Source organism: Pinus tabuliformis, chromosome 9 (genome assembly GCF_031772625.1).
Source record: "Pinus tabuliformis cultivar Carrire ecotype Pingquan chromosome 9, CPIR1, whole genome shotgun sequence".
Classification (NCBI taxonomy): Eukaryota; Viridiplantae; Streptophyta; class Pinopsida; order Pinales; family Pinaceae; genus Pinus; species Pinus tabuliformis.
In genome coordinates this window covers 1,023,091,704-1,023,118,716 of record NC_142307.1, presented here as the reverse complement: position 1 = coordinate 1,023,118,716, position 27,013 = coordinate 1,023,091,704, and the positions used below count along the sequence as shown (strand labels likewise).

At 41.0% G+C, this 27,013-nt stretch overlaps 1 protein-coding gene across 1 annotated transcript in view; it reads left to right on the top strand.

The window, feature by feature from the left end:
- LOC149152191 (methyltransferase FGSG_00040-like) overlaps nucleotides 1-27,013 on the top strand; it is a 55,433-nt gene that overhangs the window by 27,273 nt on the left and 1,147 nt on the right. The window lies entirely within an intron of this gene.

Sequence of the window (27,013 nt, the reverse complement as noted above, 5' to 3'; positions counted from 1 at the left end):
TTTAGATAGCATATTGCTTGACTTATTCATGATTACTTCCCACAAGGTAGAATGAGCTGAAGGGTAAAGGATCTGAAGAGTTTAAGTAGTGTGAATTAGTTGCTTTGCTTTTGGTTTGAGTTGCTTTAAGTTTAGTTTTTACTTTCTTTTCATTCAGCAGCAAGGATACTCGGCCATTGTCATTAGTTCACTTTTTGATGCATTTACTTTCTCTTAAGAATTGATTTTAGTTTAGCTTTCTTCTTGAGCACTTTCAAGTTTGAGAAAATCACCGTAGAAACCACCATCACCATCCATACTTCATACTTCACTTTCATTCTCACCATCACACATTAGGGAAAGATAAATCCAAAAATAAACTCAAAAACTCAAAAATGACAAAAGATTAAGGAAATGGTTATCTAGTACATATAGTACACTTCACTTCGTCAGTTTACGAACCCCGGATTGACATTATAAATAGCAATTTAGATCACACTAAATTGACCAAACATTTTGGCGCCGTTGCCGGGGAAGTGAAATTAGGTAGCCAATTTCTAAAAAAAAAACAAGAAAATTTCAAGGAAGGAAAATTGATAACCTCTCAAAGTATGCTCTCCTCTTGCACTTAGTGTGATTTGGAGGATCAGAAAAGAGAAAGTTATTGGTTTAATAGTTTCTTGAGTATGCTCTCTTCTTGCACCTAGAGTGACCTGGAAGATCAGAAAGAGAATTATTAGCCCGACTTGAAGAAAAATAAAAAATGACATGCATAGAGCAAGAGATTTTAGGGGAAGGTTTTTAGCTAGAGCCAAGAGTTTGATTTGTACAACTCCATCTACTTCAAGGAATAGACAAGAGACACCTCCATCATCTCCAACTTACACTCCTAGCCCTAGGATTCCTGGAATTCAAGAGGCAGTAGTCGACTCTCCCACACCTTCCATCGAATCTGAATTAGAAAGAGATCCTTTCCTTCCTTCTACAGAGAGACAAATTGTAATTGAAGTAGTAGAATCATCTAAAGAAGAAGAGGGAGAAATTCCTTCTCGTTCACCCTTAGTAGAGGAACCAGAAGACTCTGAAGTCTCCAGGGAAACTTCCATGATAGAGGAAGGAGCAACTAGATTTGGTAGAGGTAGAGGAGGAGGAGGAAATAATGGAGGAGGTAGAGGTAACATTGGGGGAAATAGGGATGGAGATAACTCATTCGGATTTCCTATAGTCGATGAGGACTCTCGAGCCACAATGAAAAACATCTCACCATCTGTCCTCCCAAACTTCCATGGGTTAAGGAATGAGGACCCTGAAACATTTCTATTTGAGTTTGAGGTCGTGTGTCGAACTTATGATTATCTGGAAGACTCTCAAAAACTCAAACTGTTTCCTTCAACCTTGAAAGGAGCAGCCTTGAAATGGTTCATGGGATTACTCACTCAATCCATTAGGACTTGGAATGATATGAAACAAACATTTTTGGATAGGTACGTGGACTATTGTATGCCCACCAATCACAAGGATGAGGTATTCAAAATGGTGCAAACAGAAGATGAAAACTTGGAGGATTTACTTGAAAGATTTCAATACAACCTGAAAAGAGCAAAAATGAGTAACTTAGATGAGGAGACCTTGAAAGCCCTTCTATTAAAAGCCATTAGATATGAATGGATAGATATTTTGAACATGATGGGAAAAGGAGACATATCTCAACTTCCACTTCATGATATAGCAGAGCTATGTGTCCATCTCTCAAGGGGGAAATCTAAAACTCAAAAAGGGCCTAGAGATCCTTCTCTCATGAGAGCAAACAAATCTGCAACTGGATCAGTAAGTAGGGCTGAGATTGGCAACATGCTTGATGAATTCAAAACTGACATCTTAGGGAGTCTTAGTGAGCAACTAGACACCCTTAAGATTCACAATAAGCAGAAAGCAGAAGCTGAGGCTTTGGCCATCTTTTGCCCAAAGTGTAGGAAGAAACATGCTCTAAGGGAATGTCCCTTGGATGCAAAAGTTGTAGAAACATGTGTAATTTGTTCAGAGAATCATGAGACCAAGGATTGTCCTTCAATTCCTGGGCTCAAAGCTGTCTTTCAAGAAGATCCAAATACAATCGAATCTCTCTGTTTTGTTGCAAGGAGACCTTGGCAGGGGCAACAAAATCAAGGGTTTAACAACTCTATGAATTTTCAACCCCCACCAAATTGGAATCCTTGGCAACAACCTTGGTCCTAACCTCAAAATCCTTTTCAATCATGAGTACAAGGTATGCAAAATCCTTATGGGAGATTTGCTCAATTTTATCAATATCCCCCATCTTTTCAAAACCAACAAGCTCCACAACTTCCAAATCAAAACCCACAACTATCATTGCCATTTCCACAACAACAACAACCTTCTCAACAGAATCCAAATTCTCAACTCTTGCTTCCATTCCAACAAAAGTCAAATCAACTTCCTTCTCAGCCATTGCCAAACCCCAAAAACAAAAACCCTCAAAATGCTTACATGATGGAAGGTCAACAATTTCCTGCCTATATGATTGTTCCTCTCAATGATGTACAACTCAGATCAGGTAGAGTCCTAGATAAGCCTTCTATAGATGCGCAAAAGCAAAGAATTTTTTAGGAAGATTCTCTTGAAGCCAATAAGGGTTCTGAAGCATCTCTTCAAAACCCAATTACTCAAAAAGAAAAAGAAAAAGAGTTAACCCCCACAACTCCTATAGTTGAGCAACCTGCATCTTCATCCACACCTCATTTTCCTGAAAGATTACAAATTGACAAAGGGTTGGAAAAACAAATCTTGTTGCCTGACTATGATTTTCTAGATGAATTGAAGAATGTTTGTATCAAGATTCCCTTGTTACAAGCCATTAAAGAGATTCCTATTCTAGCGAAAACAATAAAGGAGTTGAGTCTTAAAAGACCAGGAAGGAAACCAAGAGATACAAGAAGAATCCACCTGGTAGGGAAAATTGCAGATATCATGATGGGAAAAATTACTATGCAGAAATATGTAGATCCCGGTAGTCCAATTGTCAAAACACATATCAATGGGGTAGAAATACCAAATACTTTGATTGATTTAGGGGATGCTATCAACATCACGAGTAGACAGACTATGGAACAGCTAAAACTTCCTAATCTTCTTTTTACACCTACTTTATTGCAACTTGCAGATCGATCAATTATTAAACCAGATGGTGTATTAGAAGACATTTCAGTCTCCTTAGACTCTTGGGAATATCCAGTGGATTTCATGATTTTAACTCCCAAGAGTAATCTAGGAGGACATCCTCTCATCTTAGGAAGACCTTGGCTAGCCACAGCTGATGCTTTTATCAGTTGTAGGTCTGAGGATATGTATATTTCTGATGGTAATTCGACAAAGAAGTTCAATCTGTATCCTCCAGCAAAAGAAATTACAGAAATAGGAGATAATGAGTGGGTTGATGATGAAGATACTATACAACCTGTCTTTACCATTTCTGAGATTAGTGAAGATAGTCAAATTCTGAACACATTAGAAAACTTTGAAACATCTTCAGAATATGACCACACACAATTTCAATTGGATTCTGACATTGAGTGTCTATCATCTAGACAAATGTCTCTTTTCTCTATGGAAGAGTTTGGTAGTTCTGCCATTGAGATTTTTCCAGGAAAAACATTGAATATCAACAAAAACTTGGAAAAATCACAACAGGAAGAGCTAACCAAAATCTTGCAAAAACATTCTACTGCATTTGCATGGGAGTATACCGATATGAAAGGTATTGACCCTAAGACTTGCATTCATCACATCTACATTGAGGAAAATAGTAGACCAATCAGACAACCTCAAAGAAGGATGAATCCAAACTTTAGGGAGATAGTGAAAGAAGAGCTCCAAAAGTTACTTAATGTAAACTTCATTTATCCAATTTCAGATAGTCGGTGGGTTTCTCCTTTGGTTATAGTACCTAAAAAGAATGGTAAATGGAGGGTTTGTATTGATTACAGAGAATTAAAGAAAGCAACTTTGAAGGATCACTTTCCTTTACCCTTTATTGATCAGGTATTAGATACTTTAGCAGGCAAAAATTATTTCTCATTTTTTGATGGTTTTAGTGGTTACAATTAGATTCAGGTAGCACCTGAAGATCAGGACAAGACCACATTTACTTGTCTATGGGGAACTTTTGCTTACCGAGTACTTCCTTTTGGATTATGTAATGCGCCTGCAACATTTCAAAGGGCAGTACTAGGAATCTTTTCTGATCTAATTCATGATTGTGTAGAGGTTTATATGGATGATTTTACAGTTTATGGTAATTCATTTGAAGATGCATTAGAGAATTTGGAAAAAGTCCTTATAAGATGTAAAGAAACAAACCTTTCATTAAGTCATGAGAAATGCTTTATGATGTTTACTGAAGGGATTGTTTTAGGACATCATATTTCAGGGGATGGGATTAAAGTTGATAGATCAAAAGTTGAAGTCATCTCCAAGTTGCCTATTCCAAATTGTCAAAAAGATGGTAGAAGTTTTCTTGGATTTACTGGATATTATAGAAGATTTATTGAAAACTTCACCAAAATAGCATCTCCACTCTTCAAATTACTTACAAAAGACTGTGAATTCAAGTGGGATCCTGATTATCAATATGCATTTGAAACTTTGAAAACAAGAATATCTGAAGCACCCATTTTGAGAGGGCCAAATTGGAAACTTCCTTTCCATATTTCTACAGATGCTTCAGATACAGCTCTAGGAGCTGTGTTGGGTCAAAAGGATTTAGTTCCTTATGCCATTTACTACACCAGTAAAAATTTGACTCCCACTGAGTTAAATTACACTGTGACTGAAAAAGAGTTCTTAGCTGTTGTTCATGCAATCAACAAGTTTAGACATTATATAACAGGCTATGAAACTTTTGTCCATACTGATCATTCTGCAATTAGATATCTCATGAACAAACCTGTTACTAATGGCAGAGTTACAAGATGGCTTTTACTTTTACAAGAATTCAATATTACTGTGTTAGATAGACCAAGGAAACAAAATACAGTAGCTGATTTCTTGTCTAGAATCCAAAATATTAATGAAGATTCTCCTGTAGAGGATAAGTTTCCAGATGAATATTTGTTTGCAGTAACTACTAAGACTCCTTGGTATGCAGATATTGCTAACTATTTGGTTACAGGGAAGCTACCTCCACACTTATTTCCTAATGAGAAAAGGAAAATTATTCAGGAGAGCTCAAATTATTCATGGATTTCTAATGAATTGTTTAAAACAGCGCTAGATTGTGTGATCAGAAGATGTGTTCGGGATGATGAAATGCCTGACATCCTCAAGGCATGTCATGATGAACCATGCGGTGGACACTTTGCTGACAAGAGGACGGCCTATAAAATCCTTTCTTTATGATATTATTGGCCTTCTCTCTTCAAAGATGCAAAACAATATGTCAGAAGGTGTGACAACTGCCAGAGAGTTGGGAGACCGACTCTTTCAAATGAAATGCCATTACAGCCACAGGTACTCATCGAACCCTTTGAAAAATGGGCTTTAGATTTCATTGGACCCATTAATCCACCATCTAGACAAAAGAAATATATATTGGTTTGCATTGATTATGTCACTAAATGGGTAGAAGCCAAGGCATTGCCTTCTGCCACTGAAAATTCAGTTGTTCAATTTCTTTTTGAGGATATTTTTACTCGTTTTGGTGTCCCAAGAGAAATTGTGATAGATCAGGGAAGTCGATTCACATCTAACTTGATGGGGAAGCTGATGGAAGAATACAAAATCAAGCACAAAAAATCTACTCCTTACCATCCTCAAGCAAATGGTTAAGTGGAATCTACAAACAAAGTTCTTGAGAGCATCATCACCAAAACTGTTCATCTCCACAGAAGGGATTGGGCAGAAAGGCTTCCTGAAGCCTTATGGGCCTACAGAACTACATGGAGGAACACAACAGGACATTCTCCTTATGAACTTGTTTATGGGAAAGAAGTCCTGCTCCCCATTGAGTTTCAAGTCAAGACTTTCAAGATGGTAGTCCAGTTGTGGATGAATCTATCAGAAGCCCAAAAGCACAGAATGGAGCAGCTGAATGAGCTAGATGAGATCAGACAAGATGCAATTTTAAGGACTGATCTAGTTCAACATCAAAGAACTAAGTGGCATGACAGATATATTAAAGAGAGAAAGTTTCAAGAGGGAGATTGGGCTTTACTGTTTGATTCCAAGTTTAAAGACTTCAAAGGGAAGTTTTAGACTCATTGGCTTGGGCCATATGAGATTGATAAAGTCTTTAACAATGGAGCAGTAAGAATCAAGACCATTGATGAACGTCAGACTCCTCTTATTGTGAATGGCCACGGATTGAAAATTTATCATAAGCCACTTTCAAAAGAGGAGTTTGTCAAAATGTTCCAAGAGAATTCTGCAATAAGGTTGGTGGAGAAGAATCCTTCTCTTCCACCAGCCTAATCTTTATTTCTTTCAGTTTAAAAAATAAAAAATAAATAAATAAATGTGTATAAGCCTAAAAACCAATCCCAAATTGGCGGTCTTATGCAGAAAATATAGAGTGAAAATTAGGGACACCTGACACTCTATATTTTCCAAAAAATATATATATATCTCCTCTCCTTCTCTTTCCATCTTCACTTCATCTCACTTGTCATTTCACTTCACCTCCATCTCATTTTCATCTCCATTCCACTTCATTTTCACTTTCACTCATTCCATTTCACTCCATCAATAAAAGTCCCCTTCAGGACTATTTTCATTCAGTTAGTTCTTTTCTAACTATCTTTGTGCAGACAAAGGGGTGTTGTCTCAGTTTCCGCAGCTGGGAACCGTTTCCGCAACCAGAAGCAGTTTCCGCAGCTAGAAACGATTTCCGCAGCCAGCATCACTCTGTTTTCAAAAATACAATCAACTGTTAGTGCCATAATCATGAAATGCAGGTGTAATTGAGATAAAGACATGGGGCATCTCCAAGATATCAAAGAAGAGCAACTGGTTAGAAGCCTTGAGCAAGAATTGACAAAGTTTCCAAAGGTATGATAAAAAATCTTTATCAAATAACAATTCAAGTCATAATTACGTATAGTTATTAAACCATAACAGGATCTCCTATGTGCAATGATTTGATATATTAGCCCACTATCACTCTTATTCCGCGATGTCACTGCACACACCTCGCATTTATCTCCCTAACGGTCTCATGATTACTCTGAGTTTGAACTCAAATGTGACTGCACTTCTAGTTGTTACCCATACTCTTGAGACGTGACCTATTGTGCTACGACTCTTCCCAGCTGTAATTTCTGCAGCCGTCTGTTGAGACGTGTAAGGTCTCATACACAGTCATCTGACTTGAAGGAATCTTGCCGTTACTCCACTGCTTATCACTCCACTCATATTCCACTTATATCATACTCCTTGCATGCGTCCACATTTCATTTTATGAACTCGTTTATCGCTGCTCACTCAGTGTTCTCTATTTCCAACTGCCGTCACTACAGTTTGCTCTAAACCCTAACTACCGTCATTACAGTCTATCCAAAACCCTGAACAGAGCTATTTTTTTTTTCTCTTAACCCTCACACGCAGAAGAACTCTCAGTAGAATTTAAAACAGAGAATGGGAAAATTACTGAGAGCTGAGCCGGAAGGACCGAAATACTTGGAGGGTTATCCGCAAGTTAAGGAACTGCTGAAGAAAGTCAGATGGCTACGATTTATCCAGAAGTTTAAAGGCTATAACAAGGAGGTGACCAAAGCTTTTGCAAGGTCCTTTAATGGACAAACAGTGGAGGTTGGAGACTTGAAATTCACAGTGACCGAGGCCACAATAGCAGCTGCCACGGGCCTACCTCAAGAAGGTGAAAGGTGGTTTAAAAATAGAAGTGTGGATGATGAAATATGGAGAACCATGCTACAAAACCAAGGTACAGATACAACTGTATTTACAAGAGGCATCCTTGTTTATGTATTAAAAGAAGAATGGTCTAGTCTACTGTTAGTCATCTAGAAATTTATCACGTGTGAAGGTCGTTTTGGCTCTATGTATATGTATCATGTAAGACTGATGATGAATTTCATGGACGGTCACACTCTTAATTTGCCTCATCTTCTGCTATCAAGTTTGAAAAAGATGAGTTTTACAATTCAAAAACATGTAGGCAATATTGAACCTCATCTTTACCATCATGGGCTCATCAAAATTCTTATTGAGGAACAGTTGAAGAAAACTAAGGATACTTGAGGGCAATTCTTGACAAGAAACTACTTCCAAGAGCCGTCTGAGGCCTCTGGAAGCAGTCCACCAAAGATTCCAAGGAAAAGTAGGGGGAGAGAAAAGAACATTACAATCCAAGACTCCCCTACAATAGAAATTCAACAAACAGTCCAAAAAGGAAAAGAATATAGAGCTAGAAGTAAGGAACAGAAAAAGGAAAAAGGCAAAAGGACTATCCAAGAAGTCTATCCATCCCCTAAGCAATCCATAGAAGAGGATTATCAACCTCTGTCAGAAAGATTAATAGATCTTCAAGCTGCTGCCATAGCCAAGAAAAAGCAAAAAGGAAAACAGAGTGCACAAGAGAAGAGTACTAGTTCATACTTAAGAAGGAGCACTAGGCTAAAAGGGAAGGGGAATAAAACCAAAGAAAAAAAGTCTCACTTTATTGATTTAGATAAAGAGACACTTGAGAAATCTCCAACTCAGCCAAGCATTAAGTCAAGTCCTCCACGTGAGGAAAGCCCTTTTCGGCCGGAAAGAGAGAGCAGTCCTCCTTCACCAGAATTTGAGTTTAGGCCGAGAAAGACACCTGAGGTAGATTCTAATCAGCAAGAAGCATACAATTACTTGGAAACCTTAGAACAATCAGCTGCAGGACCAAGTACCTCTCTGCCGCCTGATGCACAAGATCAGTCTTTGAAACAGGAAATATTTGAGTTAGAAGTCCTAAATAGGCATATCATACAAGAAAATGAAGCACTCAAAGAGCAGAGTAAAGTAGACAAGATTGTCCATGATAATACTATGCTCCATTTAGGACTGTGGCAAAAGAAAAACATAAAATTGAAGAAGAAGTGCAAAAAGTTAAGCAGAGCATTGATTAACCTCAAGTTCAAATGCCTAGTCAAGAAGCCGAGGATGATGTTAGCATCAAGGAAGAAGAAAAGAGGGCTAGATGTCTTTGCAGAAGCATCAGAACACATGGATTAGAGGGAAATAACTCAATTTTGGTTGCATGAGGACATGCAATACCTTCACAGTGGGGGTATGTTGAGCCTCAAACCTGCACCTTCCTATACACCCTCTCAGCCTTCCTTTTCCACTTATTGCATCCACCCAGCTGCTAAATCATTGCATTGTAGTTTAAAAAGAGCTCTTTATATGGTTTTCTGACTATACTTATGACTGTTGTTTGGCTTAGTTTTTTGTTCATGCAGCTGCAGAAACTTGTCAATTTCCGCAGCCAGCACAGGATTCCGCAGCTATTTTGTTAAAAGCTGTGTTACAGGTGTCCTATGAAGAAACGAGCCACATGGGCAAGCTCCAGGTGACGGATACATGGAACGTGTCCCTTCGAAGCAGCCAAATCATCCATGGAAGGTCACGGTCAACGAAGGTCAAAGGTAGAGCCAACCAAAGAGTTCAGCGGTGGCACGTCTCTGTTTTGAGCACGTGAACGTTACGTGGCACAGTCCTCAGCTCACGAAGACACCAGCACACCTGGAGATCACTTCTGTAACCGGAATCTAACAGCAACCACTCCAGAGATTTAATAGACATGATGACAGTTACGCTAGATCTCGGCTGAAGGGATCTACGTGTCTTTGGCAACACAGTCAATAGCGTAGGAGTTAGTTAGCTAGTCTCAGCATTTTGTCATTATAAATAACGCGTCGATGAACGTTGTAAAGGAGTTTTTTTGATATGTAAATTCTGAACTGTTGTGTTGTCACCCCACTGTTTATACATATTGATGTTTTAATATATGAGGAGACTTTTCTGAGTTTATTCGTGTGATTACTTGTTGACCGGCTGAATTGGCAGAGGGCCCTTGCGCGCTGAAGCCTTGTAAAGTTTTCATTTGGTTTTATTATGTTCTTGTATCATTAGCTTGTACATAACACACTGTTTGATGTTTCTTAACTCACTGCTGTTTAGATTTTCACCTTTGTTTTCTTATAACTGTCAACTGATTAGTGCTTTTCTGCAGGTTTTCTTAGGCAGCCCGGGCAAATTTTCATCTTTTTGATAACTATTGGCATATGAGATCATCTTGTCCTTCCTGCTAACTTTCATTTTCTGAAGTTTAATTTCAGCACTGCCTTTTCCAAGTTGTGATTTGCTTACTTATTTTTTTGTTATTTAGATATCATACTGCTCATCAATTTATGGTTTCTTTCTATAGTGAAGTGACACTATTAGCAAGAAATCAGAATATCACTAACTGTAGTGTGATTTAGTTATCGTATTGCTTAAACTTATTCATGATTGCTTCCCACAAGGTAGATTGAGCTGAAGGGTAAAGGATCAGAAGAGTTGAAGTAGTGTGATTAGTTTCCTTTCTGAAATTTAGTTATCATATTGCTTAAACTTATTCATGGTTGCTTCCCACAAGGTAGATTGAGCTGAAGGGTAAAGGACCAGAAGAGTTAAAGTAGTGTGACTAGTTTCTTTTATGCAATTTAATTTCTTGCCATTTAGATAGCATATTGCTTGACTTATTCATGATTACTTCCCACAAGGTAGATTGAGCTGAAGGGTAAAGGATCTGAAGAGTTTAAGTAGTGTGAATTAGTTGCTTTGCTTTTGGTTTGAGTTGCTTTAAGTTCAGTTTTTACTTTCTTTTCATTCAGCAGCAAGGATACTCGGCCATTGTCATTAGTTCACTTTTTGATGCATTTACTTTCTCTTAAGAATTGATTTCAGTTTAGCTTTCTTCTTGAGCACTTTCAAGTTTGAGAAAATCACCATAGAAACCACCATCACCATCCATACTTCATACTTCACTTTCATTCTCACCATCACACATTAGGGAAAGATAAATCCAAAAATAAACTCAAAAACTCAAAAATAACAAAAGATTAAGGAAATGGTTATCTAGTACATATAGTACACTTCACTTCGTCAGTTTACGAACCCTGGATTGACATTATAAATAGCAATTTAGATCACACTAAATTGACCAAACACCATGTTGCCCCCAGATTTCCCAAAAATCGTCATTTAGGGCCTCAAAACGACTCCGAAAGTTTAGGACCTGAAAAACTGCTAAAAATAGTAAATTGTGCTACAATTTAGGAAACTAAAAAATTGAAAGAGATAGTTGTGGGGGTCCAAATGGGATAGGTGGGTGGCCACCAACATCCACCTAGAGGATTCCTCCCCCCTTAGGAAGCAATGGTCCTCATTGCGTTGAGTTCCTCCATCTGCTGAACTTGTTCTGCAATCTCTGATGTGTCCAGTAATGGTGGGAAGCATGGTTGACAACGGTCCATATTGAACACTTGTTGCAGGTGAAGGAATGGAGGAATGTTGTGCTCCAAAGCATTGTTCCCCACAACCTTGGTACTACTGTAAGGACCATGTCGGAGTGGTCTGAGCTTCTGATGGGCTCTTGTAAGGCGTTCTTTCTGCAGATGTAACCAAACTTTGTCACCCACCTGAAACTTGTGTGGTACCCTTGTGGGTGAGGAGAAGTTGTTCCTGTGTTCTTTCATGACCGTATCCCTCTGTTGTTGTTGCTGCTTGGAGGAACCCTTCGCAGGGGTCATGGATGTGGTGACGATCTTCCCCTTACTTTGGGAGTGAACCAGACAAATGAATTTCTTAGTCTGGGAGATGAGCTTGCTGCCTTTCTTAGCAGTGATCAAAGAGGTGGCGGTAGGTGGGGCTACCTCCGGTATCCTGTAAACTGAATCACCCAAAGAAATAATGACAGCGCGAGGCCTTGACTCATACACAGCATGTCACCTCCACAAGTATGGCTGGCCTAGTAATACATCACAAACATCTAGAGGTGTAACATCACACAATACCTCGTCTATCAAGGGCTTGATGCTGTAGGGAAGGCGACACTGTTGGCGAACTTTGAGATCTCGTCCTTCATAAAGCAACTCGATACTGTATGGCTACAGGTGTGGTGTAGTTGGTAGGCCTAACAGCTTCACGACCTCTGCTGAAATGAGGTTCTTTTGGCTGCCACTGTCGCAATGAATTGCAGCGACGAACCCTTCACCCACATTTGTGAGTGGAAAAGGCGCTTCCCCTCCTCTGGATCTTCAGGTTCATTCTTCTGGATCTTAGTGATGGCAATAGTGGCACTGGGATCTGCATCAATGATCTGCTTCCCTTTGCCATTCCCCTTGTCGGATTCTGGCTCAGGGTCGGAACATGCATCTGATTCGGAAGCCTTCAACCCGACCACCAGCGACTACTTGGTCCGACACTCGCTTGTGTTATGAGTGGGACTCTTGCGGAACTCACACCACTTTCCTGTGTCCTTCTTCGGCTTTGTGGTGTTGTTCTTTTCTTGTGGCTTCGACGGGTTGTCTTGGGTCACCCAGACTTGGCTTTGTCCTTTGGTCTTCGAATTTGCAGATCTAAAGTCTCGCTTCTTTTGTTTGAACTTTTGCTCAATTTTGACAGCGTATCGGTACACTGTGCTGAGCAAGGAGATGTTCAGGAACTCCATCTCTTCTTGGATGTGTCTGTGTAGGCAGACAAAGTATTTGAGTACCAAATGCAGCTCAGAGTCCTTGATACCCAACTGTGTGAAAAGGGTACGAAAAATGTTTGTGAACTCCGGCACATCTTGGTCTCGTCCTTGCCGTAGTGTGGTCCATTTGATGTATTTGTCCTCATAGCTTTTGACAAGGTAGTATTGCTCCTTAACAGCATCCTGGAATGAATCCCAAGTGGGTGCGGCTGAAAATGGTGAGCTCGTACTTTCATTCTTCTGCTCGCAGTAGGTTTCCCACCAGTCCTTGACGTGGGGGGCTGCTTTGAGAAGAGCGAAAACATTCTTTTCCCGACTCAAAAATTCATGAACAGAAAAATACCGATCTAGCAGATTTAACCATTTATCTACAGCATCTGCGTTTATTTGACCCTCGAAGATGGGGATTTCAAAATTAACTTGTACCTTAAAGGGTGTGGCGTTTCCAGAGTAGTTGTTGGAAGCTGATGCGTCGCCTCTGGGTAGTCGCTGAAGGATCTGCGCAAAGCTATCCATCATCGCATTCCTTTGCCGCTCGAGGGCTTCTTCGAGCAAGATTTTGATAGGAGCTCTTGCCCCCTCGTCTTTCTTCTCATCCGCCATGGGAGGCCGTCGGGATTTGTGAGGCTGGTCTTGCAAAGGTTCGACCAGTTCAAGCCCTAACTCCTTATATCCCAACCTCATTGGGGACATGCAAAGAAAAATAGAGAAAAAACAGACTGCTATGATACCACTGATCTAGATTTAACCAGGAACACAACAAAATACAGAGATAACCATATACACAAAGATGCAGCATAAATAATGCTTCATTTCATTAATGGAAAATACTGAAATATGCTTACAACCATAAATGAAATAAACCAGCTAGGGTGATGGTAGCTTATCTCTGAGAAGAGATGTGGTGGCTACATGCCTCTGAATTGTCTTACAATGAGGCTCGAAGGCCTATTTGTTGTTGAGAAACAATGTAAAACCCTTCACATTCCAAAACCTAACCCTAGAAGATGAAATGCCAAATTGTGGGCCCCATTTGGGTAGATTGGTACATCAATTTCTCGGGGTCGTAACTTTGGCATATGATCTTCGTTTGACGCGTCCAATAGCTCGTTAGAAAGATCTATCTGAGCACTACAACTTTGGGACGGGAAACATCGGTCCATGGACCCATGTTGCCCCCAGATTTCCCAAAAATCATCATTTAGGGCCTCAAAACGGCTCCGGAAGTTCAGGACCCGAAAAACTGCTAAAAATAGTAAATTGTGCTACAATTTAGGAAACTGAAAAATTGAAAGAGACAGTTGTGGGGGTCTAAATGGGATAGGTGGGTGGCCACCAAGATCCACCTGGATCAAAAAATACTCATGAAAGTACAATCATATAGACCACATTTAATACATCACAATACTCATAGAAATACAAGGAGAAATAACCTTTCATTAATGATGAAAAAACCAAACCTGGGATGGGAATTCCACGTTCCACCCGACCATAGAATGGCTGAGCCAAATCTGTCTTCAGTCATTCACCGCCATGCCATATTCCAAGCATGGATGTGGGACTCAAACCAAAAGAACCAACCAGGGCATACCAAGGCGAAACCACCTCACCCTCATCAATAAAAACCATGGTTTACCTTAATCCATCATGGATCACTAGGCCAACACAAAGAACACATCATAACACGCTTTACCGTGATCTCCACCCGATCACTAGGCCAAACAAGCATGGATGCCATCGGATTTCTCTACCTACACTGTGAGTAATTTTCATGTCTCCTAGTCTCTCAAGCTTTACCACAATCCAAACCTGGATCAATAGGCCCTAAACGGAGACCCACTCTCCAGGCTTTACCGCATATCCAAAACTCGAGATTACTAGGCCCAACAGAGATAAAACCACCTCTTGGCTTTACTATATATCCTGCCATTAACCGACAAGGATTCCTAGGCCCACAGAGACAACATAATCCTGGCTTTACCACAACTCGTAGTTTGGCTCAGGGATCACTAGGGCAATGGATTTACCGTGACCCATAGTCTGGTTTAGGGACCACTGGGCCATGTGCTCTATCATTCAATGATCCACCCCACTCAGCTTCAAATCCATTTGACAATCCAACTCAACCAAAACATGAGAATCCCATCACACCATGGCTATCTGGAAATGGTAATACTAGGTTGAAAACATTGTTACCCATGGCAAAACCCATGCCACAACAACAAAAGAACCACATGCAATACCATGCATGCCAAATCTAGCAAGGAAAATATACATGCAAATCGATACCTGCAAAGAATCCCGTTGTAGCTGCTTGATCTTGCCTTTCCCTGCTTGCTCCTTCCTTCTTCTTGCCTTATTTTCCCTTGTTGATCCCATGCATAACCATAGCAAAAGCTTGAGCTAAGAGCTTACAATGACCAAGAGCTTGCCAACTGATCCTCAGAAGCCTTTTTATTAATGAGGCCTCTATTTTCTTCATTTTCCATTATTTTCTTTCATTTTCCTCCTCACATGCAACCTGTGACCTTTCATCTTACTTTTCTCCTTATTTCCTTTATTTTCATAAATAAATGTGCCAAAAATGCCATTTTGCCTTTCAAAATCCTTAGCCATTGCCTTTGTCAATTTCCTTGGCCATAAACAACCAAATGAACAATGTTGTGGAGGTAAATCCTCTCTGCAAACAGAGACGATCCCTACTAGCCCAGACCGGGTCTAGCAACAATCACACAATGCTACCACGCAAGTTCCTAATTGCAAATACAAAGTAGATGGTGAGAACCTACTTGGATTCCAACGCTAGTGTTCGTCAAAGAGATGTCGCCTTCGTTCCTTCGCTTTGGCCGGTCACGATCCTCACGATCTCCGTGATTGGACACCTGCACATGCAAAGAACAACACGAAAACAAGCATAAAATCTAGTAGATGCAATTATATATCAGTCAGAAAAGATATAACTCAACATCAAACATAAGACAATGAGAGTGGAACCATAATGATAGCCATCTATTATTAATGAATAACAAAGAAGAATACAACCATTGTTCTGACGTCAAATCCTCCTTTGGCTGGGTAGTCAACTACACAAGTCTTGCAAAGCTTGTTGGGATGAGGGACAAGCCTCTCTCTTTTTGGGTGACAAGAATCTCCTTACTTAGATTTGGCCTTATGGGTGCAAAGAAGGCTCTTGCAGCTTCAAACTCTTAAACTCCTAGAATTATGAGTATTATGACTGTAACTCCAACTAGCTTGCTCAAAGCATAGAGGCAAGCTTTTATAGATAGAGAGGGAAAGAGATAGGATCAACCACATTATTCATGGGATTGGCTTTATCACTTGGAAACTTCCATGAAAGGTGGCAAACCACTTTCCCTTCTATGGAGATTCGAAGCCAAACCATCCTAGCTCAACATAGATTCAGTTGGTGAATGGGTTGAAGAGAACCTTCGGGAGTTTGGTCGTTGAAAACTTTACTCAATTCGGTTGGTGCGAGTGCGACTCTGGGACAGAGCGCCAATGGCGCGCCCTTTATGGAGGATTTCCCTCATTGGCGCGGGCAATGAACTGTGGACCCGCCCTAATGCAAAAAGAGCTGTTTTCATGAATATTTGCAAGAGATGTCTTCAGGGCAAATGAAGCTCATACTCAGAGGAATATAATGCAAGTGGTTTCAGGTCATGTCACTTCTCACAGGTCCCGGAATGAGTCCTCCAGTGTACAGGTGAGGGGTAACAGGGACGGTGACAAACGGTGACAAATTGCTGTGTAATAGATGCCCCCTAAAGCATGAGGCCCGAGAGAGAGAGGGGTGAAATGCTTTACAAGAACATGCGTGACTGAAAACACGGCCGCCGGAGAACCTGCGTGAAGAAGTACAACTGATATCTCAAGTACATGATATAAGTGGTATGGGCGCAGCCATCCATAATAGAGTACATAATAATCTAGATCCAAGGCATGGACGCAGCCATCTGGAGAGGATCAATAACTGGACTCAGGCAAGGTCGCAGCCATTCAGTAAATGAGTCATGTAATCATAATAATCCACAAATCGCAGCCTGGATCTCAATAGACAAAATCCAGGGTCTTGCGCTCCGTCTCGACCCGTACAGAGTACAAGTTCAAGCATGTGAATGTATGAGTTGAAGTCGAACATGCATGAACATCATCTGATTACCAGTCAATAATGAAATCTGTTAACAGACGCGAGAGGTACCATCAATAATGACAATGGCCCTCAAGGTACTATAGGTACAATCTACGGCGTGTGAATGAATGAGCTGGCGTCGAACACTCGTAGTTTCATTCGATCGGAGGCCAATGATGAAAACCTCTCGTCGAACACGAAGAACCTGCCATTGAGGCATGCAGGCTCCAAGGCACCAAAGGGAGTCTCTAGATCAACTTCCTGGATAATGAGCTGAAGTCGACAGGAAGTGATCTTGATCAAAGGTGGGCCATAGTGTTTCCCACATCATTGACACGAGACAGAGGAAAGATGTTTTGGTGATGCAAGATTATGTGAAGTATCAGAGGAGGTTGTATTGCTGCAGAGGCCAACTTCTCTTGAACATATCGGTGGCACGATAGTGGATTTGGCAGTATTTGACATCAAATGAGCAGAGTTCATGGTGACAAGGCAATGAGCAGATGAGAGGCCGAATAGGATAACCCAAACCCATGGAAGCTAGTGTAAAACAAGATGAGATGTCCCCACCCCGACATGAATGCAGACTAGTGCCATGTTCAAGAGCGACATACCGCCGACACAACGACAATTATGGATCCACTTTCCCCACCATTTCTGGCGAGTACCCCAGTTATTTTTAACAAGCTTGATGGGGATAACATATGCTTGTGAGCGTCATTACGACGGAATCCGATGTCATTAATTTTTAACGAGTCTGACAAAGGAAAAACTCGGCGTCTTTTCCTATTTAGAGAGTCTGAAAAGACAACAAAAAGAAAAACTCCAGGGGGGTCCTTTTTCGTAAAGTTGTGTCTCCCGAGCCCGAAAAAGTATAAAACAACGCTCGAAAGAACCGCCCGACCGTTACGATCGAGGAGTATTTTTCATGAGTAGTGATATCGATCTGAAAAAGTAAAAAAGCAATCAACAGCACGTCGTTTCGTAACCATTAACGAACCTGAAACGACAAGGGCCCGACAATCTTTTCGTTTTTACACGGTCGGAAAAGGGTTTAAAGACGACCGCCTCGTATTTACGTTTAACGAGTCAAGAGGAATAACTCGGCAATCTTTTCATATTTAGACGGTCAAAAAAGAGCTAAAAGTAGACCTCCATTTTTATTCTCTTTAACGAGTCAAAAAGGGAGAATACTCGGCAATCTTTTCATATTTTACGAGTCAGAAAAGAGCTTAAAGGTGACTCATCCTAGAGGAACGAGTGATATAAAGGGTAGCAACTGGTTCCAGCAATGGTGGAACTACTCAAAACATGTAATGGTTAAGAGGTTGGCTAATAAAACCACTCATCGCTGCGGTTCCTCAGGGAAGGAAAAACAACCAAGTGAGAGCATATGATCGGCCAAAGAGATGGTGGTGATGGAATGAAACAACCAAGGCTCATCTAACAGAATTTAGCAGATAAAGATAGCAATCACGAGATGTAAAATGGGTATGGGTTCATTTTTACACAAGCTTGAAACGAAAAACTATGCTTGTTATAAGCTCACATGCCCCCAACATAATGACGCAAAACGAGGTACATGCCCCCCAAGCTTCATTGCATTCAACAAAGTGGATGGAATGAAGGTTCACTCTCGAGATCGATGAAAGACTCGACTTGTATTTTACGAGATCTTAATCAAAAGACTCGATTTGGAAAGGGAGTTGTTTCATTTTTTAATGAGGTTGACACAGTAAAAGAACTATCCTCATAACCCTTGTTTCATTTTTTAACGAGCTTGACACAAGATCAGGAACTATGCTCCGTAACCCTTGTTTCATTTTTTAACGAGGTCGCCACAAGATCAAAAACTATCCTCGTAACCCTTGTTTCATTTTTTAACGAGGTCGCCACAAGATCAAAACTATCCTCGGGACTCCTTGTTTCGTTTTTTAACGAGGTCAACACAAGATAAGAACTATCCTCGTGCACCTTGTTTCATTTTTAAGGAGCTTGACACAGGAAAACGAACTATGCTCCGTGCAGACCTAGTTTCATTTTTTAAGGAGCTTGACACCAGAAAGGAACTATGCTCCAACCAGAACTTCATCATAAGGAATAAAAAATCGGGGCCTCCAAGATTGCCACTCCCGGTGGAAGGGAAACATCTTGGAAGTCAGGGCCCAATGCCCCCAGGACACTATGCACGATGGCGGCATCACTGGATCCAGGCATGGGACAGGTCGCCACGTAGTTGATCTGTGGTGGGGTAGATGCAACTGGTGGATGAAAACTAGGAGGGGACGATAACGGCGCAGGAGGCATCGAGGGACTAACGAATGACATTTGATCGATAGTCACAATTCTTCCATCGTGCGGAAAGCAAACCACACGGAAAAGTGAAGAAACGAGGGCCCCCATGGCGTAAACATAGTCGCGACCAAGGAGAATACTAAAGTCTAAAACACCTTGGGTAACCAAGATGTCTATATAGACGGTTTTGCCTCCCAAAGTAATAGGGAACTTCGAGAGAACTCCTAGAGATGGACAGGCTCCTCCGTCGAAGGCCAACAGATTCTGAGTGACTGGCCCAAGCTGCGGGGAACCTAAAGCTTGCCAAGTAGTGTACAGCATAAGACTGACAGACGCCCCTTCATCCAAAATAGTGCCAAGTACTGCCTTAGCACAGGCATGTACTGTGATCTGGAAAGGCATATGGGATGGAAGGCGACCGGCGATCAGGCGATTCCAATCAAAGGAAGTGACCAGACTACTTGGTGGGGGAATCGTATGATTGCCCCCATGTGCTAAAGGAACCGAAGGAGAACCTTCGGGAGCAGCTGGGTTAGGAGAGTCATTTCGGGACTCAGGAGAATCTGAAGAGACGAGAAGAACATGGGCATGATTCTCTTCCGAAACAGAGTGAGCGAGCGGCGGACTCAAGTCGACACTCTTTCCGACCAATGGTTGGTCTGGAACAGGCTGGGGACAGCCGGGTTCGGGAAGAGGGGCCTGGACAAGAGAAGAATTTGAATCAATCTCTTTGTCAGCAGGGGAACGATCTGCGGCTACAGAGAGACGTTGATAACCAATGGGAAGTTGGGGTGAAGGAGCTGTAAGACTTTCCAAGACAACGGAGGCTTTATCCATGAGTGGACAAAGGTGAAGGGGATGATTGCCTTCACAAAGTCTACAGGGGATTCAAATCTTCCCTTTTCCCTTACCTTTGTGAGTCAATAGGGGAACATCGCCGTGAGCCTCAGTGGACGATGAGGGGTGGGCCGGATCGCGAGACCATATGTCTAGGACCCTGGGAATGCCAGGACAATCACGAAGAAGATGGTCCTCCTTGCATAATCGACAAGGAAACTTGACCTTCCGCGGAGGAGCGGAAGGGGGTCCGACTTCAGGTGTACTCGAGGGGGTAGTTGCACTTGTAACCTCTCCCTTAGGAGCCTTCTTCTTCTTCGTCTTCTTCTTCTTCTTCTTAGCCACCTGGTTACTCGAATCTAGATTTTCACCAGGTGAAGTAGAAGATGAGGACGTAGAAGTGGGCGTAGAAGGGGAGAGATCCACCTTAGAATCAACATGATGTTGTTCAGGTGGAGGGGGGGATTGACTAGACGATGAGACGGCAGGGACCAAAGAGGTTGAGAACAACCAAACCGGCAACCCAACAGTTAACCCTGGGAGGGACAACGTCGCCATATAAGGAGCACCAACATTTCCAAAAGGAGCGAAATGACCAGGGTTCCCGTCAGAGGGGATCCCTGGGTTGGTGAACCCTAGAAAAGTTGCCATCGAGAACGAAAAGAAGCCTACTAAAGCTAACGCACACAAGATCTAACCAGGTAATGTTAATCGCGGCCAAATAAATTTTAAGACGCAAGGACACAACTTGACCTTTTCATGTTTTAAGAGTCGAGAAAAGGACAAAAAGGTGACTCTAGTCTCCTTCGAATGTTTTGTGAGCCCGAAGTGACAAACTGCTCAAGTGAGCCTTTTCTTTTAAGGAGTCCGAAAAGGATCAAAAGTGACTACTCTAGAGAGACTAGGCAAAGGGTTTACCAAACAAATCCGTAAAACTGCATATACACCTTGGCAGTCATATGAAAACCAAGGACTTCCCACACGGCAGTCAATCTTCCCGAATTCTGTGTTTGGTGCGTTACGGCTTGTAAGGCGGCAGACACGACTTCCTGTGGATAAAGGATGATAACCTAGTGGGGTCTCCCCTATATACGCGACGATACGTGGGAGCTCAAGTCCGTGCTATACCATTATCGAGTCACAAAAGGAGGAATCACCCAACCGTAGTGTGAAACAACAGTGACTAGGTTTAACGACGTCGGAGCACGTCTCTAGCCTAGACCTCTAATTAGTGAGCGTTATGTTCCAATGCATTTTTAAGTTCATTCAGTTCATTTTATGGTTGATCTTTGATTAAGTTTCAGTTTCAGGTCCTACCGTATGTAATCTCTCACAATTCCCTAAATGCAAGCTATATGCCAAAAAGTATCATTTCGTTCGATGAACACTAACTACGAGAGATTTGAGAACTTTTCAATCAAACAAAATGACCATAGACAATCAAGAACCACTCTAATGCAGCTAATGGCAATAAACGAAACTTTTATCTAGAGTTACTAATCGCTAATAACAACGAAAAGCTTTATTTTCCATTAACTAATGCAAAGCAAAAGAGATTATTCGTTTTTTTTTAATGGCAAAGTGCACTAAACAAATTTTGAGAGATAATAACGACGAGTAAAAGAGACAAACTTCACTCAATGAGAACACAATCAAGTCCCCGAAATACCAAGGCAGTCCTTCAAAATGAAGAAAAACACCAAAGACTTCAATGAGCCATGTGATCTAGGCCCAAAACGAAGCCGAGCGGAATCCAAGTGAAAAAGAAGTAAATCACTCGAATAACGCAATAAAATACTTAACAACCACTGAACAAGTGCAAGAGAGTAACCAAAAAGTCGACTGGAATGATAGAAGACCAAAAATTCGACACGCAAAGCCACTAGATGTCCTAGGGCTAAAACGTGAAATCGATAGAAAATGGCAAACACCCAAAGTATGCAAATGTAATCTATGCACACTTGTCATTCATACCCTGAAAATGAGAATTCTAATTGTGCAAGTGTGATCTATGCAAGAGAATTCTCAAACACAAGACGATTATAATCCAAGAATCAATCTAGTGCAAATCAAGAAAAACAAGTGAGAGTTCCAAAGATCATAAAATAAAAACACTCAAAGGCGATTAACACTCATACACAATTTAGCCCGCCCCCCGGCGAATGAGGGGGAAATTTTTTGCAAAAACAAAAGCAAAAAGATGCAAAATTGTGAAAAGACTGAGACAAACCTCCAAGTAATGATCAAAGGAAATCAAATTAATAATTTCTCAAAAAAGAGACTCAAAACCAGTCAAACAAGACTCTGACACACTCAAGTGATTGAAAAAGACACAGCAAGATACAAATCCAAGCTCAAAGGGCTTGAAGACAAGCAAACTGGAAAAGTTGACAAGCCTGGCGCGACTGTCAGGCTGCAACTCGCGCTTTTATAGGATTGGCGCGGGTTGTCTTTGAGCAACTTGCACCAATTGGCGCGACTGTAAGGCTAAAAAGTGCGCTAATCGATTTGGCTTAGTCAAAAACAAAAGCAAGCGACTCAGGGCTTGAAAACAGTATCTAGGCAAACCAGGAAGCAAGAAATAGCAAGAAATCCAACCCAGAAAGCTATCTAAGCAGTCAAAGCAAGAAAAACCAAAGAGACAAGACAAACTCCAAGTTGTTTAGTCCGTAAACCAAACCGGAGATTGACTGAAGTGGCGTTGATCTACTTCGCTAATTCAAAGCAATAGCGTTTCGAAGGCTACTTGGCCGTGCTTCAGGCTCCGTCTAAAGTTTACAAATCAAACAACAAGATTTCCCCAGTGGAGTCGCCAAATTTTTGTGGAGGTAAATCCTCTTTGTGGATAGAGACGATCCCTACTAGCCCAGACCAGGTCTAGCAACAATCACACAATGCTACCACGCAAATTCCTAATTGCAAATACAAAGTAGATGGTGAGAACCTACTTGGATTCCAATGCTAGTGTTCGTCGAAGAGATGTCACCTTCGTTCCTTCGCTTTGGCCGGTCACGATCCTCACGATCTCCGTGATTGGACACCTGCACATGCAAAGAACAACACGAAAACAAGCATAAAATCTAGTAGATGCAATTATATATCAGTCAGAAAAGATATAACTCAGCATCAAACATAAGACAATGAGAGTGGAACCATAATGATAGTCATCTATTATTAATGAATAACAAAGAAGAATACAACCATTGTTCTGACGTCAAATCCTCCTTTGGCTGGGTAGTCAGCTACACAAGTCTTGCAAAGCTTGTTGGGATGAGGGACAAGCCTCTCTCTCTTTGGGTGACAAATATCTCCTTACTTAGATTTGGCCTTATGGGTGCAAAGAAGGCTCTTGCAGCTTCAAACTCTTAAACTCCTGGAATTATGAGTATTATGACTGTAACTCCAACTAGCTTGCTCAAAGCATAGAGGCAAGCTTTTATAGATAGAGAGGGAAAGAGATAGGATCAACCACATTATTCATGGGATTGGCTTTATCACTTGGAAACTTCCATGAAAGGTGGCAAACCACTTTCCCTTCTATGGAGATTCGAAGCCAAACCATCCTAGCTCAACATAGATTCAGTTGGTGAATGGGTTGAAGAGAACCTTCGGGAGTTTGGTTGTTGAAAACTTTACTCAATTTGGTTGGCGCGAGTGCGACTCTGGGACAGAGCGCCAATGGCGCGCCCTTTATGGAGGATTTCCCTCATTGGCGCGGGCAATGAACTGTGGACCCACGCTAATGCAAAAAGAGCTGTTTTCATGAATATTTTGCAGGAGATGTCTTCAGGGCAAATGAAGCTCATACTCAGAGGAATACAATGCAAGTGGTTTCAGGTCATGTCACTTCTCACAGGTCCCGGAATGAGTCCTCCAGTGTACAGGTGAGGGGTAACAGGGACAGTGACAAACGGTGACAAATTGTTGTGTAACAAACACCCCCTAAGATGTCTTGCCCCACATTCATCTTGGAATACGTGTCCCATCACTGTGGCCATATATATATATATATATATATATATATATATATATATATTTACACAGAATTTTCACCAAGGTTGGTACAGATATCACAAGCAGTTATCAAGAAAAGATAAATCACTCTAATGATTGCCTTGTGGATTTCTCAACATGGTATTAGAGCTAAGGTTGGCTAAGGGCATTATGAAGATCTCTACCACACTGAAGAAGGTTCTAAAGAAGTGTTCAAAGGTAGAAATCCACCTCAAAAAGAGCTTCAAAGAAGTATGGAATCTTCTATTTACTCTAAAGAAGGAAGTGATCAAGACAAAGGACGAAGGACTCTTCTCAGCACTCACTGGCACATTTCAAGATGATAGCAATTGGGTGATCAATAGTGGAGCATCAAGACATATGACCGACCATCACAAGCAACTAAAAACATTGTCAAAATGAAAGTCCTCATACTTCGTAGATATTGGTTATAATAAGAGCTATCCTGTGAGAGGAATTGGATCAACCTCACTAGAGTTGGAGAATGGAGGAAATATTCATCTCAACAACATAATATTGTTCCAAGTTTGCATAAGAATTTACTTTCATTTCAATTTTAGAAGATAAAGGTGATAGAGTGGCTTCCATTGATGGAAAAGTTGTAGTATGGGGTAAAAACTCAAGCATAGAAAATGCAAGAATGATTGGGATTCGTGAAGGAAGACTTTATAGGTTGCTAACTCCCATTGCTCAAGAATTAGTTCACATTAAAATCAACCCATGTGAACTCTGGCAAAGAAGATAAGTCATCTCCACTTCAAAATCCTTCCAACCCCAAATTCAATAGTGGATGGAATTCTCGAACTGAAAGAAGATCACGGAGGAGTATGCAAGGGATGTGCATTGGGTAATGTTAAACACACATGGGCAACAAGAGAATTTGAAAGATAAAACATGAGAATACATCTTTTATTAACAACTAATATACATTTATAGTACATTGTTTGACCGTTGGGTTTCACATCCCAAGGTCTCTTGGACTTCTTTTTGTCTATTTGGCTTCCACACTAACCCATTGAGGATTAGGTGTCCAACATTCAACCCCTTAATCTGAAGGGTTATGTATGAGTCCAAGAAGAGAGCTATAATATAAAATGTGCAAAAAATGCATGGCAGCACTAGGCTGAATGTGCTCTCTGAAATGTTGGTATAAGGGGCGGTGGTTTAAGGATGACCACCAACACTGGAATGCTTAGTGCAATTCCCGGAACTCTTCCAAAACTGGCAAGAAACTGAAGTCTTTTGCTAGAGGAAGTGCTCCTATTGTTTTGAAGAGGGAAACCTTCAACCAAGGGGGGTCTCATCCCGCATAAAAGGGAGAACTTCAACCTGAAAAGGGAAGTCTCAACCTGTGATGGTTTAAGGATGACCAACAACTCTGGAATGCTTAATGCAATTCCTGGAACTCTTCCAAAACTGGCAAGAAGATAAAGTCTTCTGCTAGAGGAAGTGTTCTCAATTTTGTTCCTGGAATTCTTCCGAAACTGGCAAGAAGCTGAAGTCTTATGCTAGAGGAAGTGTCCCAGATTACCAACTGAAGGCATGCTCAAGGGCATCTTTGTCTCTGGCTACAACTCTGAAACTGGTGTGGCAGGTTGTGGCTCAGGCTCGCTTGATGTGACTTTGAAGCTTGTAGATGACCATCATTTCCCCCCCTGTTAGATACAAGATGAGATGATGGAGAAAACTCAACTGCAAGACTGTTCAATACTCTGGAACAAGTTCTGACATGTGATTGAAATATCTTCTTGGTTGTTGATGCCCATTGCCAAGAAGTGAACCATCCAAGATGAATCTTTGTTCTTGCAGGACGTTTGTTTTTGAAGCATCTGTTTGAAGAATGGGTGGTTTTATGACAGTGCTTACATGGATGAATATCAAAACAGTGATCTTTTAGATGGCCAACTTGGTCACAGTGTTGGCATTTCACAATCTGTTGTTGTTGTTGTGGAAGAGGGGCAGAATCTAGAATAGCTGGAGGTGAACTGTCATGAGGAGCAGGTGAAGATGAACCGTCCTGAAGAAATCTAGCACTTTGAAATTAGATTGGTTTGGAGTAGTCTGGAATATGAAAGGACAAGTCCTTATCATATCCAAGACCAGTTATGTGCTTGTTGTGGACAAGCTCTTCCCAAGGTCTGATGATGGGCTTGGGAAGTGCAAGCTGAACTTCTGCATCTGCATGTAACCTTGCTGCTTTATTGGGTACTAAATCTGAATGAACTGTAACATTATTGACTTGTTGCTGATGGGTTGTTGTCTCAATGTTCTAAACAGAAACAGGTTCAAAATGATGATTCCTCTGTTTTAATTCTTCTTGCTGAAGCTGAGATTCAAGCTGTAAAAAGTCAATCTTTTCATGTACATCTTGTAAACAACTATGAATATCGGTGAGAAAATCCTTGCTGATTTTGATTGTATTATCCATAGTAGAGAGTATTAGATTGTCCAGTGATTCTAATATTGCACCAATTGAAGCCATTTATTTATTTTTTATTTTATTTTTTTGAGTAATAAGAGCAGGACAAAATTAGATGAACAAAATTTGATATACAAAAGTATAAATATAACCTGTTCTGTTTAAAACTTTAGTGTCTTTGGCTGTCCTGCTCCGATACCAAGTTGGGGGAATGCTTCTTAAACCTGGTGTATTCAATACAAATGGTTGATATAGATCTTCATTGTTACATTCTTTCTCATCCAACTTGAAACTGTAATAACGCAACTCAACTATACTAGAGAGAAAATTGTTGAGCAATCAACAGTGGCTAAGATTTTTTATTTTTTTTAGCATAAGGGAATCATTACAACAAGTGGTGAGCAAACGAAGCAGGCATAGGAATGCAGTCAAAGGTTTAACTGGTCCAAAAGTTTGCGCCATCTTGGTGGTTCTTCATGTTAAACAAGAACTCCACTTCCTCCAATTAAATAGTAGACAAATGTTTATAATGTGTTGACGACTGCTTAATGCTATACTCTGAGCTCGGCCAAAAACT